This window comes from Dendropsophus ebraccatus, chromosome 9, assembly GCF_027789765.1.
Source record: "Dendropsophus ebraccatus isolate aDenEbr1 chromosome 9, aDenEbr1.pat, whole genome shotgun sequence".
NCBI lineage: Eukaryota > Metazoa > Chordata > Amphibia > Anura > Hylidae > Dendropsophus > Dendropsophus ebraccatus.
This window is the reverse complement of record NC_091462.1, coordinates 62,164,945-62,180,122: the sequence shown is the minus strand read 5'-3', so window position 1 is coordinate 62,180,122 and position 15,178 is coordinate 62,164,945. Positions and strand designations below refer to the sequence as shown.

The window sequence follows — 15,178 nt, the reverse complement described above, 5'->3', positions numbered from 1 at the left end:
GGATTAAGCCTTTTTGTGTTGCTAATAGAATTGTATACAGACATGGGGAAACATTTATGAAAGTTGCGCCGGTGGAGTACCAACACAGAGAAGGCGCAGATTCTTACCTTCTTTGTGGCGTATGACAGCCAGCAAGGTGGCAAGGAGGCGTGGCCCCCTCCCATGCCTAATTTACGATTAGCAGGCATAGATCAAGGCAGAAAACTACACCTGTTTAGGATTGCAGCTAAAATAGTGCTTCTATAGGGGCTATTTTCCTGTGAAAGTACCCAAAGCCTCTGCCATCCTTACAAAGCTCTCCCGGCAGCCGAGTGTCTCTGAGCTTCTCTGATGAGACGCTAAGCTGCTTGGGAGAGCTTCGGGGTTCCCTGGCACAGTCAGTGTACCTCACACTGTCTGCGCTGGGAATGGGACAGGAGACGCACAGGGGCCGGGATTGGGCCCCAGGTGAGTTAAAAGGGTATTCCAGCGGGGAGGGGGGCACTTTTCCGCTGGGACCAGGGACGAGGTGGTTGAGGGAAAAGACGTCCACTCACCTCCCTGGTTCCAGTGGCGGGCCCCGCATCGCGGTTCCCGGCCACTTCCTGGTGTCTGACACGGGCCCGAGACGTGACGTCTCAGGTCCGTCCTGCCAGTCAGTGAAGGAGGCGGGATCTGACCGGACTTGAAACGAATCCCGCCTCCTTCAATGACCGGCTGAGCGGACCTGAGACATCACGGAGCGCCGCGATGCGGTGAGTGGACGTCATTTCCCTCAGCCACCTCATCCCCGGTCCCAGCGAGAAAGTCCCCCCCCCCCCCCCGCTGTAGTACCCCTTTAACTGTTTTTTTTTTTTTTTTTTATTTAGCTGCAGTTACACCCTGCCTGTCTGCAGCAGGGCTGCGGTCAGGCAGGAGTTAACATTCTTTGCTGTATAAGGCGAACCCCTGACAATCTTCTTGAAAGTCAGGGGTTGTCTTATACGCCCAGTCTCCTTATACGCTGGAAAATACGGTATTTAAAGTGTCACTGTCATTATAACTTTCAAAATCTAAATCAACAGATGTTAAATAAAGCAAGTTTGCAATATACATTTATTATTTTTTGTTGTTGTTATCATGCTGTAAGACAAAGCTGAACCAGAAATCCAGATCCAGTCTCCTTAAAGCGACTCTGTATTAGAGATGAGCGAACTTTTCAAAAGTTCGGTCTGACCGGACTTTCGGATTTTTTCGGAAAGTTCGGTCCGACCGAATTTAGGATTTCTTCGGATTTCATAGTTTAAAGCTTCTATATGATATGGGGGTAGTGTATTTGGTTCAATTTAGGGCTCTACATGTCAGTAACATCATTATCTTTTCGATATCTCAAAGTCAATTTTTTTTTTAGACTTCAATATTCACCATTACAGGGTCTATGCAGGAAATTCACCATTACAGGGTCTATTCAGGAAAAAGGTCACAAATGCAGTGAAGGAGCAGAAGTAGTCATTGGAGGTCAGTGGAGGTCCAGCAATAGTCATTTGAGGCCAGTACAGGAGCAGCAGTAGTCAATATGGAGGCCAGGCAGGAGCAGCAGTAGCCAACATGGAGGCCAGACAGGAGCAGCAGTAGCCAACATGGAGGCCAGGCAGGAGCAACAGTAGTCAACATGGAGGGCAGGCAGGATCAGCAGTAGCCAACATGGAGGCCAGGCAGGATCAGCACTAGCCAACATGGAGGCCAGGCAGGATCAGCACTAGCCAACATGGAGGCCAGGCAGGAGCAGCAGTAGCCAACATGGAGGCCAGGCAGGAGCAGCAGTAGCCAACACTCAGTATAAGACGGATGTGATATACACACTTTCAATCAGAAGGGTCCAAATATAGAAATTGGGTATATAGCACTTTTTTAAAGATATAATGCTATACACCTGAACCAGGTATTTTTGTCTCTCAGGATAAGACAGATGTAATATACACACTATCAGAAGTATAGGACTTGTATATCTGTACTGCACGTTTTGGTTCCATGCACCATTTTCTGTCCAATGTCTAATCTATCTATCTTTCGCCCTCTCTATATTTCTCTCTCAATCACTAGATGTTTCTCCTCTCCGCTTTCCTAATCTTTCCTTTCCTTTCCCACAATATCTTCTCATTAGTCTGTAGTACACAACAGCAACTTGCTTACTCTCTCTCTATCTCCCTCTACACACTGCGTTGTGCCGTCATGTGACCGCTCCTTTTAAAGCAATACCGACGTCACACAGGGGTGGGCTAGTACAAGATCCCTGCTGATTGGATGTGTTCTGAGCATCATGGGAAAGCTCTTTTCCCGCCCGGAACACTTCCTGCTTTCTAGAATGGCAGCTGCCATTTTAGAAAGCAAGAAAAAAGAAAAATTGGAGCCGATTTCCAAAAATCCGAATCAGATCAGACTCGGATTTTTTGGAAAATCCGAACCGGATCCCATACCGGGCAAACCGGTTCGCTCATCTCTACTCTGTACCCACAATCTGACCCCCCAAACCACTTGTACCTTCAGATAGCTGCTTTTAATCCCAGATCTGTCCTGGGGTCCCTTTCGGCAGGTGATGCGGTTATTGTCCTAAAAAAACAACTTTTAAACTTGCAGCCTCATGACCAACGGCCGGGGCTTAGAATGTCTATGCCAGTGCTTCCCAATATTTTCCACCTCGGGACACCCCTTGGAAAAAAAAAATAGCTCGGGGCACCCCTACTAAATAATGTTCTACAAAATAAGAAAACGGTCATACAGTGACTCACAGGTGACGTCTTCTTTGATCTGAGGCGTCACTTTCCCTTTTCCTCTCCATCCAGTCCAGTCCTCCATGATGACTTCTTCTTTCATCTTTTCAGAACCTGCGAGACAAACATTTTAGGCTCCGCACATTTCTAGCAACTTCCTTTCCTTTCTCCCTCCTGTAGGCTCCCAAAGTAATTGCGCTGTTTGGTGTTATGTGCAGTAAAGCGACTAGGAATGTGGGATGCCCCCTGTATGTAGTATCCCCTGCTGTGCCCCCTGTATGTAGGATCCCCTGCTTTGCCCCATGAGCTAATAATGCCCCCAGAGGTGGCCCCCATGAGCTAATAATGCCCCCAGAGGTTCCCCCATGAGCTAATAATGCACCCAGAGGTTCCCCTATGAACTAATAATGCCCCTGAGGTGCCCCCATGAACTAATAATGCCCCCAGAGGTGCCCCCATAAGCTAATAATGCCCCCAGAGGTGCCCCCATGAACTAATAATGCCCCCAGAGGTGCATCCATGAACTAATAATGCCCCCAGAAGTGCCCCCATGAACTAATAATGCCCCAAGAGGTGCCCCCATGAACTAATAATGCCCCCAGAGGTGCCCCCATGAACTAATAATGCCCCAGAGGTGCCCCCTATGAACTAATAATGCCCCCAGAGGTGCCCCATGACCTAATAATGCCCCCAGAGGTGCCCCCTATGAACTAATAATGCCCCCAGAGGTGCCCCTAAAAGAAACAAACATCCTACTCACCTAATCCGGGCTGTGTTGCTGCAGGAAGCAGCTCTCCTCCTCTTCTGGCTCCATCTTGCAAGCCGCAGGGACGGGACCTCTGGCAGGCGTTATGACGTCACATCATCATGCCTGCCGAAGAGGTCACGTCTCGGCGTCCTATAGGCTGCTGGTAAGAAGTGCTGGCAGCCTATGGGAGGGAATGCAGGAGGAGGACGCTGACAGGTCCTGCTCCTGCATTCTGCTCGCTTTAATGTTCCGCCCGCTCACTGTGCGGGCGGAACATCAAAGCGATCTGTGCATCCTGAGAAGCTGCGCGGCCGCAGCTTCTCGGGATGCTTAAAGAGACATTTCCCACCATGATCCCCCTGGCAGGTTCTCTCGGCAACCCAGTGTGCCGCGGCACCCCGGTTGGGAAATGCTGGTCTATGCATTAGACTGGCATCACCCCTCCATCCCTTCTTCCCATCCACCTCATTATAAGGAATGCCACTGGAACATTTTCTCCTGTCTGAACATTGCACCTTAACGATCCAGCAGCCCATGTTCAGTCAATAACTGCAACACCTGCCGAATGGACCCCAGGACAGATCTTGGATTAAAAGCAGCTATCTGAAGGTAGAAGCGGTTTTGGGGGGGCAGATTGTGGGTACAGAGTCGCCCGAGGGCAGATTTTTAGACTTGTGCTGGTTGAGTGTATAGAGTGTCATGGCTCAATGTGTCTGTCAATCACATGACTGCTTTCTCTGTAAGCGCTCAGATGGCCTGGGAAATACAGGACTTCCTGTTTTCTGACTCTTTAAGAAAAGAATACTAAGAAAACAGATAGTACTGTGTTTTCCATGATAACTAAAAAAAAATTAATGTTAATTGCAGACTTGCTTTAAGATGTCTTATGAATAGTCTCCTGCCCTGCTTAGGCAGAGGTGTACATGTTTTCTCTATGCCCTCTGCCCCCTTCCCCTCATCCACCGCCTCCTTTTTTTAACTTGATGGACGTGTCTTTTTTCAACCTAACTCACTATGGAAGAAAGAGAATACAATGAAGTTCTGCACGGCCTATGGGAGTTGAGGGGACCTAGCTACTGAGGGTAATACCTACAGGGGGACCTGACTACTGGCTTCTCTGAAGCAATGCGTATATGGGTCTGCACCCGTGTGGTCGGCTGGGCTCTGTCCCCGCACAGGGGGTAACAGGTTCCCTTTAAAGCTAATACACAGTAAAAACACACACTGTCAAGTAGGATTATGCTTAAATAGACAGGAATCTCAACTGCAAAAGCAAAATCCATGACTTGGAGAAACAAAAAAACGAAAAAGGCCAAGATGCAAAAAAGGCTTTACACCTACTTCTTTAAATGAAAAATTGCAATTTTTTTTACAACTAAAAGTTGGTGAAGAATTTCCCACTATTCTAGTACTTGTTTTAAACAATTGACACAAGTAATCCATTCTAAAAAACAAAACAAAAAAACAGTTGTTGAATAGTCATACAGCTATTGTGTGAACTCTAACGTGCCTTGCAATATCTTAAAAACACCAACAACAGTTATCAGCCACTCACCATGCGTGTCCAGAAAAATGGTATAGGTATGGTAATATTCCTTGGCACTATTATCAGGGATGGAACCCCACGGCAATGGTTAACAAGAAGGGAAATGTCCTCTTTGTGAACAATAGTCATGGGGATTTGTGTCTGGATAATCCGGTTCTTGGGGCACGGGTTGCACAGTGCACGTTGCAGACGCATTAAGCTGATGTGGATCCACTGTATATGCCTGTATTGTAATTAGTTTAATTGGGCAAAACCATGGATAATTTATTTGATGTTGGGGTTGTTTATTTACAGGTATCCAAATCGATTTTGGGTATTTTTATGTGATTATCACATTATTTGGGGTCTAAGGGGGAACATTATTTTATAATTTTAAAGAACATTCCATATGGTTGGCAACTATGGTAATGCGAACATGGATAGATACTGAATGCTTGGAACCATAAGACATTGCAGGTGGAGCCCTGAGGTAGATGAATATGGGTTATTTTTTTATTTCCATCGTCATCCTCAGTAACATTTAAAAATTCTGTGAACATGAGCACAGTGCCTGCTGAATATTAGGAGGTTTCCTCCTCAATCCTGTGGGAGTACAGCAGTGTCTCTTTTTGTCCAATATCAGACTGTGCAGAAGAGAGGGGGAGGCGCTGCCTTACGCCATTTGTTGTCACTTAAACCGGTCCATTATCATTTTGATCTGCTAATATATGAGAAATTATAATGATTATTGACTGGTGTTAGACACAGCAGATTATTGGCTGGTTGTTAGCCTCTAGCATTTACAGTATAGTAATACACTCTTCCGGCTTCTCTCATCTCTTTCCGGCGGCTCCATACGAATGAATAGAGCTACGGGTCACAAGTTGTACCCACAACTCTATTCATAACAAAAAAGCCGGGGGCCCGATACGGAGATCAACAGGGGGTACGGAAGTCGGACCCCTGCATTATCTTACTTGTCCCCTATCCTGTGGATAGGGGAAAAGTTAATTTTTTCCTAGACAACCTCTTCAAGGCAGGATATATCTGCCATAATCTACTAAAGAAATAGCTTCTTTTTTTTGCTGTGTCTTTTTCAGTAGTTGAAACCTTTTTTTCTAAGGGCTCTGTAGCTTCTGTGTGAATAAAACTTCTTTCCTAGTACTTGACATTTTTATCCTGGTGCTGGGCATGTCAGGATTTTTTTTAGCTGCTTCTGTTAGTTTTGCGGAGAGGCCAGCATGCACACTTCTGTCAATGCTCCCTGAGCTGCTCTCATCAAAGCTTTGAAAGCTGAAATCACTCTCTGATGTTTGCCCACTGGCTGAGCACAACAGTGCATGATTCCTCTACAGACATTTTTTAAATTATTTTTCTCCAATACTATTTTTGGAGTATTTTGTTGATGTAGATGTAATATAGACATATCAATCAAGTTATAATTAATACATTAAAGGGAATCTGTCAGCACCTGGGCCCCACCCGAGGTGCTGACAGGCTGCTGTAGTTGGCAGTCCCCTAGCGAGCATGGGACCTTTTGGTAATTTGTCTGTGGAGTGGATTATGCGCCATCTCAGGTCTCCTACTGTAGTGAAGAGTTAAAGAGGAGTTGTGGCTCAGTCTTTGTGCCACACTCTGGTACCCCTCATCATTGCTTCTTCCTCCCTCTTCTTCATGAAAAATCCCTTATGCCCTGCCTACTGCTCCTGTTTCTGAGTGTTTACTTCAGTCATAAACTGTGTACAGAAGACTGATCTGCAATCAGATATAGTTAAATTTTCTCTCCTACTTATGTTAGGGGTGGTGGTCACCTGTCTAGATACCAACAACAGGCTTTTCTTTGATTCTATTTTTCTGATGGAAATGAAATATAGTCTTTCTTCTCATCATTGTAGGAAAAAAAAATGAATTCTAAAATTATTTTTGACCTGATTGGGAATTCTTAGAAATTTTTAAAATGAATTAATGATGAAAAAAAGAAAAATAAATAACTATATTTCATTTCCATCAGGGAAATCAAACCATAGATAAAAATGTTGCTTGTCTCTAGACAGGTGATGTACCACAGCTCTAACGCAGGCTATGAGTTTTAACTATATCTGATTGCAGATCAGTCCCCTGTAGGCAGTTTACATCTGAAATAAACACTCAGACACACTGGCTGAAAGCTGAGAAAACAGAAGACTGGGCAGCACAGATTATTCATGAGGAAGAGGGAGGAGGAAGGAGCTGTAAGGCGTTGCAGAGTGAGGCTCAAACAATAAATCACAACTCCTCTTCATTACAGTAGGAGACCTCAGATGCATAATGTGCATAATCCACTCAACGGACAGATTTCCAAAAGGTAACATGCTCACTAGGGGACTTCCAACTATATCACACTGTCAGCACCTCAGGTAGGGCCCGCTTGCTGACAGATTCCCCTTAATGTCGCAAATGGTAATTTTAAGTAAAACCTTTAAAAACTGCTGAATAGCCCCAACCCAGGTTTTTTTTAAGTGGTGTAGAAAATACAGGAACCCTCTACACTATTTGCTTAGATGCTTTTTAAGAGAGTCATCTAAATTTTTATCTGAATTCCAAGATATGAACAACAATCTTGCAACAGATGCAGGAGGTGCTTAAAAAATGCAAAAGGAGATATTGCTACGTATGCCAAGAATTCATCACAATGCAACAACCTAGTACCCCCCCCTCACACACACACACACACACACACACACACACACACACACAAATAATTGACTTACAGACACAGCACAACATTTTAGGGATATAACAGCCCTAAAATGTTGTGCTGTTTCTATAAGTCATTCATTTGAGAACTTGTCTGACAAAGGGATCTTTTGAATGCCGAAAGCTCAGAATTCTAACAAATTTTTGGTGCCCGATAAAGGTATCACTCCTAAAATACTTTGATCACAAGTATTTATCACCATATGGATTTTTATGGCTAACACGGTACCATACTATTTTTTTTTGCCATAGTTAGAATACAATAACTTACTGTTGAGTCACAAGTCTTTAAAGAAGCTTTATTTTCTTGGTCCTGTTGATAAGGTAATAGTATTTCATGCTTTGACAGGGATCTGCAGAGATAACAGAAGAAATATGATCATCACACACCTTCAGTCCCTTGGTGATCTGCTATGCAGGCACCCATGAGTTTCTAATCTTCTATACAACACACAGGAGACATGCTACTCAGAATGATTCTGTCTGCTTTACTGTTTTAAGCATGATGATGTGCTAGATAATGAAAGGTTCATCTCACTGTGCAATTCAGGTGGGATATTTTGTTCTTTTAATCAAAAGAGAATCAGTTCAACTAACAAATCATGAGACCCCAATTACAACAGATCATTCTTCATATTGACCCACCTTCACAGCTTTACAGAATGTCATGCAGAATGTAAATGTTACAGTTATATATACCATACTTTGTAAAATACCAGATAAAAGGGAAACATCATATTCTTCTCTTACAGAAGCATACAATCTAGGCAGTCTCAAGAGCAGCCATTTCCAGCCTTTCAGTAACAGATTTCATATTTTATGAATGATTTTTTTTCTAATGCTGGCTTTCAAAACTAATAATGCATAGGCAGTGAATTTATAATTTGGTCCTTGGCCCACACATACAGTATACTGCTCATTAAAAAAATAAAATAAATAAAGAGCTGAGCGAAAAATACAATGAATTTCCTTAAAGTTATAGTGTAGCAACTACTACTTTATGTTTTAAAGCCAATTCTAGCACCTTGAAGGCCATAAGACCAATATTTTCTTACATTTTTAGTGTTGTAGGTATTTTAACCCCTTAACGACATCGGGCGTAAACTTATGCCCTCGCGCCCTGGTACTTGGCGCATCAGGGCGTAAATTTACGCCCAATGTTTCCCCGATCGCTGCGTGTTCGCACACAGCGATCGGGGAAAATGGCCTGCTATAAATCATAGCAGGCCATCATAGCTTCTCGGCACGGGGGGTGGTTAACACCCCCTGTGCTTACGATCGCCGCTATAGGCTGATCAATTCAGATCAGCCAATATCGTAAAAAGTAATGGTGGTCACCGTGCCACCGACCCGATCGCCATGAACGGCCGGCCGTTCACGGCGATCGGGTCGGTGGCACGGCAATCAGAGTCCCACAAAATAATAAATACCTGCCCTGGACCCCTCAGCTAGGTAGCGGAGGGGTCCAGAGCAGGTATTTGTACATTACTCACCTGTCCCGGGGTCCTGATCGGCGTCTTCCGGGTTCGCGGCGTCCTCCGTCATTCCGTTCGGTCTTCGGGTCTTTCCGGCGGTCCCCGTCGTCTTCTTTCGGCTATTTTCGGCTCCAGCCTCGTCATTTTCCGGATTTTGCGCTCTGCTGCCCTCTAGCGGCTGATATGTGTAATACACTTATCAGCAGCTACAGGGATGTTCAGAATGTAGAAAAAGTTTTTTTTTTTTCCAAATTTTTTTTTTTCCTATTTTCCGCACCCTATCGCCGCTGAGTGTTGATCAGCATCGCACGAAAGTGTGCTGCTAATCAGCAACTCCTCCTTTTTGGCGTAGGGTGTTTTTTTTCTATATTCTACTGCCACGGTCTGCTGATAAGTGCCGCACATAAGTGCGGCATTTATCAGCAACTCCTTTGTTGGTGTAGGTTTTTTTTTTATACTTACTGTAAAAAAAAACACGTAAAAAAAACTACATTATACCACACTACATTGAATAAAGTTTGAGACTACACCACTACATACCCCATATATCATTCCCCATATAAAGATGGCCCCCAGGGTCTTTTCGGCGTCAGAGGGATACGTTATTATTGCCTCCGACACCGAAACAGCCAGTGAAAAATGAATGGGGGGATCCTTCTTTTCTCCATTCATCCTCATCATCCTGTGACGTGTCTGGGGGTAGCGTAGCGTATGCTGCCCCCCAGACACGTCTTTTCCGCCAGTACCGTCCCAATAAGAGATGACGGTATGGCGTAAAATTCTCCAAACTCTGTGAGCATACCTCAGGGTACTCTTACAGATTTAGGGTACGTGCACACTGCGGAATGGCGAAGGATAACCCTTCGTGCATTCCGCAGCTGGCACCCGCCGGCGGACTGATGCGGACGCATGTCTCTACCCGTGTCATAGACTCCATTCTATGCACGGGCGGATTCCGTCGTCCATCCAAAGAATGAATACGTTGGACGGAGAGCGGAATCCGCCCGTGCATAGAATGGAGTCTATGACACGGACGGAGACGTGCGCCTGCATCAGTCAGCCGGCGGGTGCCAACTGCGGAATGCACGAAGGGTTATCTGTCGCGATTCCGCAGTGTGCACGTACCCTTAGAGTGTATGTAGGAAGGGACACCTGAATCCAGCCCACCAGGTGCCCCCTCCCCCCCCCATCCTTGGAACAAGTGGAAAGATCGTCCGGGAACTGATCTTCCCACTGCTGGATAAAGGTCACCACCTGTACGGGGATAACTTTTATACCAGCACCCCCTCTTCCGGTCCCTCGCTGCCCGAGCTACTGTAGCTTGCGGCACAATCCAAAAATATCAGAAGCAGTAATAGAGCCCTAATATTTAGCAGCAATGGAGCGGACCCAGCGCATCTCGATATGAAGGACCCCGTATCTCACCAGGACAACATTTTCCAGGTGACGTCCCCCACACTGGAAAACAGAAGACCCCAGAAGAAGTGCAGAGTGTGGCGTAACAGGGGGATCAGGAAGGACGCCATTTTCCAGTGTGACACCTGTCCTGATCCCCCCGGCCTCTGCATACTGGATCGCTCCAAGGCGTACCACACGTCATTGGGGTTCTACATTATTTAAATTCTGTCCCTTATTCCTATTTCAGGGGTCACGTTGATCCGGGGATTATTCTGATCGCCATTATGGAGTCGGGAAGGAATTTTTCCCCTGTGATGAGGCTACTATCGTCTGCCTTATGAGGGTTTTTTGCCTTCCTCTGGATCAACACAGATTGAGTTTGATGGACACCTGTCATTTTCAACCTTATAAACTAATAATTGGCCTAATACCCCCAAATAAATTAATAATTGTCCCTTTTTCCCAGCTAAGTAGGTATGGCCGCCATTCCCATTAGAGGATGCCATGATGCAATTACAAAGCCTCTGTGCGGCCAGGACAGTAGAAACCCCCCACAAGTGACCCCATTCTGGAAACTACACCCCATAAGGAATCTAACAAGGGGGGCAGCGGGGATATGGCCCCCTGGTGACGGCCACATTTGAGACGTGAAAATGAAAAAAATTGTATTTTTTATTTTCTCGGCACATGTTCTACGTAAGTGACTGTCACCAGTGGGGTCCATATCCTCACTGCACCCCTTGTTAGATTCCTTATGGGGTGTAGTTTCCAGAATGGGGTCACTTGTCGGGGGTTTCTACTGACCTGGCAGCACAGGAGCTTTGTAATTGCGACATGGCCTCCATCCTCCATTCCAGCCTCTAAATGGCGCTCTGTCCCTTTGGTGGCTTTCCCTGTGCCCATATGGCACATTATGTCCACATGTGGGGTATTTTCGTACTCAGGGGAAACTACCCTACACGTTTTGTGTTCATTTTCTTTTTTAACCCCTTGTGGAAATGGAAAAAATCAAGGCTAGACCAACATTTAGTGTAATTTTTGTAAAATTTTTACTCTAAATCATTAATCTTGTCATGATTTTTTCATTTTCACAAGGGGCTAAAAGATAAAAAAAAACAAACAATAAATGTGTAGAGCAATTTCCCCTGAGTACGGAAATACCCCACATGTGGACATAAAGCGCCATGCGGGTGCAGGTTAAGCCTCCGAAGGGAAGGAGCGCCATTTGGTTTTTGAAGGCTGGATTTGGATGGAATGGATTTCGAGGGGCCATGTTGCATTCAAAAGGCCTCTGTGTTGCCAAGACAGTTGAAACCCCCCACAATTGACCCCATTATGGAAACTACACCCCTCATGGAATGTAACAAGGGGTGTAGTGAGCATATGGACCCCACTGGTGACGGGCACAAATGTGGAACAATGTGGCGTGAAAATGAAATATTACATTTTTTACACTATAATGTTGGTTTAGCCTTGAATTTATCATTTTCACAAGGGGTTAAAAGAGAAAAAAACACACAATATGTGTAGAGCAATTTCCCCCGAGTCCGTAAATACCCCACATGTGGACATAAAGCGCCATGTGGGCGCAGAGCAAGCCTCCAAAGGGAAGGAGCGCCATTTGGATTTTGGAGGTTGGATTTGGCTAGAATGGATGATGAACGCCATGTCGCATTTACAGAGCCCTCGTGCTGCCAAAACACTGGAAACCCCCCACAAGTGACCCCATTCTGGAAACTGCACCCCTCAAGGAATCTAACAAGGGGTGCAGTGAGGATATGGACCCCTTAATGACGGGCACATTTGTGCCATGAAAGTGAAAAAATGAAATGTTTTACTTTTACGTCACATTGTTCCACATTTGTGCCCGTCACCAGTGGGGTCCATATGCTCACTGTGCCCCTTGTTAGATTCCTTGAGGGGTGTAGTTTCCAGAATGGGGTCACTTGTGGGGGGTTTCCAGTGTCTTGGCAGCACGAGGGCTCTGTAAATGCGACATGGCCCTTGAAATCCTTTCCAGTGAAATTCAGCTTCCAAAAGCCAATTGGCGCTCCTTCCCTTTGGAGGCTCGTCCTGCGCCCCCTTGGCACTTTATTGCCACATGTGGGGTATTTCCGTACTCGGGAGAAACTGCGCTACACATTTTGTGTCTTTTTTTTCCTCTTATTCCTTTAAGAAAATGAAAAATTGAAGGCTAGAACAACGTTTTAGTGTAAAAAATAAATTTTTCTTTTTTCACGCCATATTGTTCGGAAAATCTGTGAAGCACCTGTGGGGTCCAAATGCTCACCGCACACCTTGTTACATTCCTTGAGGGGTGTAGTTTTCTAAATGGTGTCCCTTTAGGGGTGTTTTTTAGGTTTTGGCACCCCAGAGCCTCTGCCAACCTGAAGTGGTACAGTCAGAAATGACCAAATATAACGGAGGCGTTGAAATTCACTAGGCGCTCTTTGTATCTGAGGCTTGTGGTTGCGTCAAATAGCGCAATAGGGCCACATATGGGGTATTTCTATAAACTGCAGAAACGGGGAAATATTATTGGGGTGCATTTCTCTGGTAATAGGTTTATAATTATGAAAAATATTGGATTACAATAAAATCTCTGCACAGAAAATTTAAATTTTCAAATTTCTTACACACTTAGCTTTTATTTCTGTGACTCCCCTAAAGGGTTAAAACACTTTCTGGATATGCTTTTGCAGAGTGTTGGGGGTGTAGTTTCTGAAATGGGGTGCTTTGTGGGGCTTTCTAACATACAGGCCCCTCAAATACACTTTGTGGCTGGATTCACACGCTGTAACTGTGCGGCTGTATTTTTTATGCGGCTGTAAATGTGCGGGTGAAACTCCGGCCGTGGGAAAAAATAGACATGCGGCTCAAAACATACGGTCATTTACTTGGAAATCTGGTTCAACTAAAAATAACAAATAAAATGTTAAGAAAGTGATGGAAACACCTCTGGATGCATCTGGGAAAGCAGGGAAACAGTTTACATGAATCGCTATTACCGGGGTTTGCGATCCTCTGCAGTATAGCCGATGTCTCTCATGGTTAATATATTGAATTAATAAAACACATTTTCTGTCTAATAAAGTCCCTTTTATTGTTCAATAATTAAATGTAAACGATTCCATCATTTTGCAATTAAATATACTGTTAAAATAAATATATATATAAATAAATGTATATTTATATATATATTTATTTTTTGACAGTATATTTAATTGCACAATGATGGATTCGTTAGAATTAAATTATTGAACAAAGAAACTGTATTTATTTAAACGAAAATGTGTTTTATTCATGAAATATTAATTAGTACAGAAAGCTCTATTAGCCGGTAATTCATATGCCGGCAATAGAGCATTCTGTACTAATCATCACTTTACTTTAATGAAAACATCAAATGTTTCTTCTAATTATGTTATGACAATAACATTATTAGAAGAAACATTTAGAATTATATGTGCGCTCAGCTGATTGGCTGATCGGCTGAGCGCACATATAATGAGCCGGTCCGCAGCACAGTGACTTCATTGTGCTGCGGACCAGCGAAGAGGACACATTGGGGTGAGTATAGAGCTCTCCCCACCCCCTCCCCGGCACTGCACCCCTCCCAGCAAGGAAGGGGGGGTCAGTTAACCCCTTCCTTGCTGGGATGGGTGCAGTCTGACATCAGTCTGGCCCCCAGGGGGTTAAGGGGGATGCAATACATCCTCCCTTAACCCCTTGGGGGCCAGACTGTAAGCAGGGATCTGTAAAGATGCTGCATACTGTAAGGTGCACAACACCGCTCACAATGATGGGTGTTATGCTCCTGTTTGTGTGTTTTTTGTGTGTGTTTCTCCCTTTTTGTTTTTCAGATATCGGTATCCTGTGGATTACGTCGGATTCCGTGGACTACGTCGATGACCAGCGGTTGTTCTTTGAATTTTTTAAATAAAATGGTCAATGAGGGGTGTGGGGGTGTTTTTATTTGAATAAAAAAATTTGTAAACTTGTGTCTTGTCTTTATTTCTTTACTTTTTAGACTTAGTAGTGGAAGCCGTCTAATAGACGGAATCCATTACTAAGTTGGGGCCTAGTGTTAGCCGGTATAAAATGGCTAACACTAACCCCCTATTATTACCCCAGTACCCAATGCCACCAGGGGTACTGGGAAGAGCCGGGTGCCAGTGGTCCCGGAGCGTCAATATTGGCGCTCCTGGACCGGGCGGCAGCAGGCTGGTAAGATTTAAGCTGGGGAGGGCCTAAACCAATGGCTCTTCCCACCCTGGTGTTACCAGGCTGCTGTCGTTTGGTTTTTAACCCGGCTGGTTATAAAAATAGGGGGGACCCTATGCGAATTTTTTTTTAAATAAATAAATAATTAAAAAAAAAACGCATAGGGTCCCCCCTATTTTTATAACCAGCCGGGTTAAAAACCAAACGACAGCAGCCTGGTAACACCAGGGTGGGAAGAGCCATTGGTTTAGGCCCTCCCCAGCCTAAATATTACCAGCCTGCTGCCGCCCGGTCCAGGAGCGCCAATTTTGACGCTCCGGGACCATTGGCACCCGGCTCTTCC

The 15,178-nt window shown here is 44.8% G+C and overlaps 1 protein-coding gene across 3 annotated transcripts in view; it reads right to left on the bottom strand.

Annotated features, from left to right (window-relative positions):
- GULP1 (GULP PTB domain containing engulfment adaptor 1) overlaps nucleotides 1–15,178 on the bottom strand; it is a 378,289-nt gene that overhangs the window by 171,961 nt on the left and 191,150 nt on the right. For all 3 annotated transcript variants that reach the window (XM_069983509.1, XM_069983513.1, XM_069983510.1), the window contains one exon: nucleotides 8,010–8,091. The gene's annotated coding sequence lies outside the window, so the exon portion shown is untranslated. The remainder of the gene's footprint in view (nucleotides 1–8,009; nucleotides 8,092–15,178) is intronic.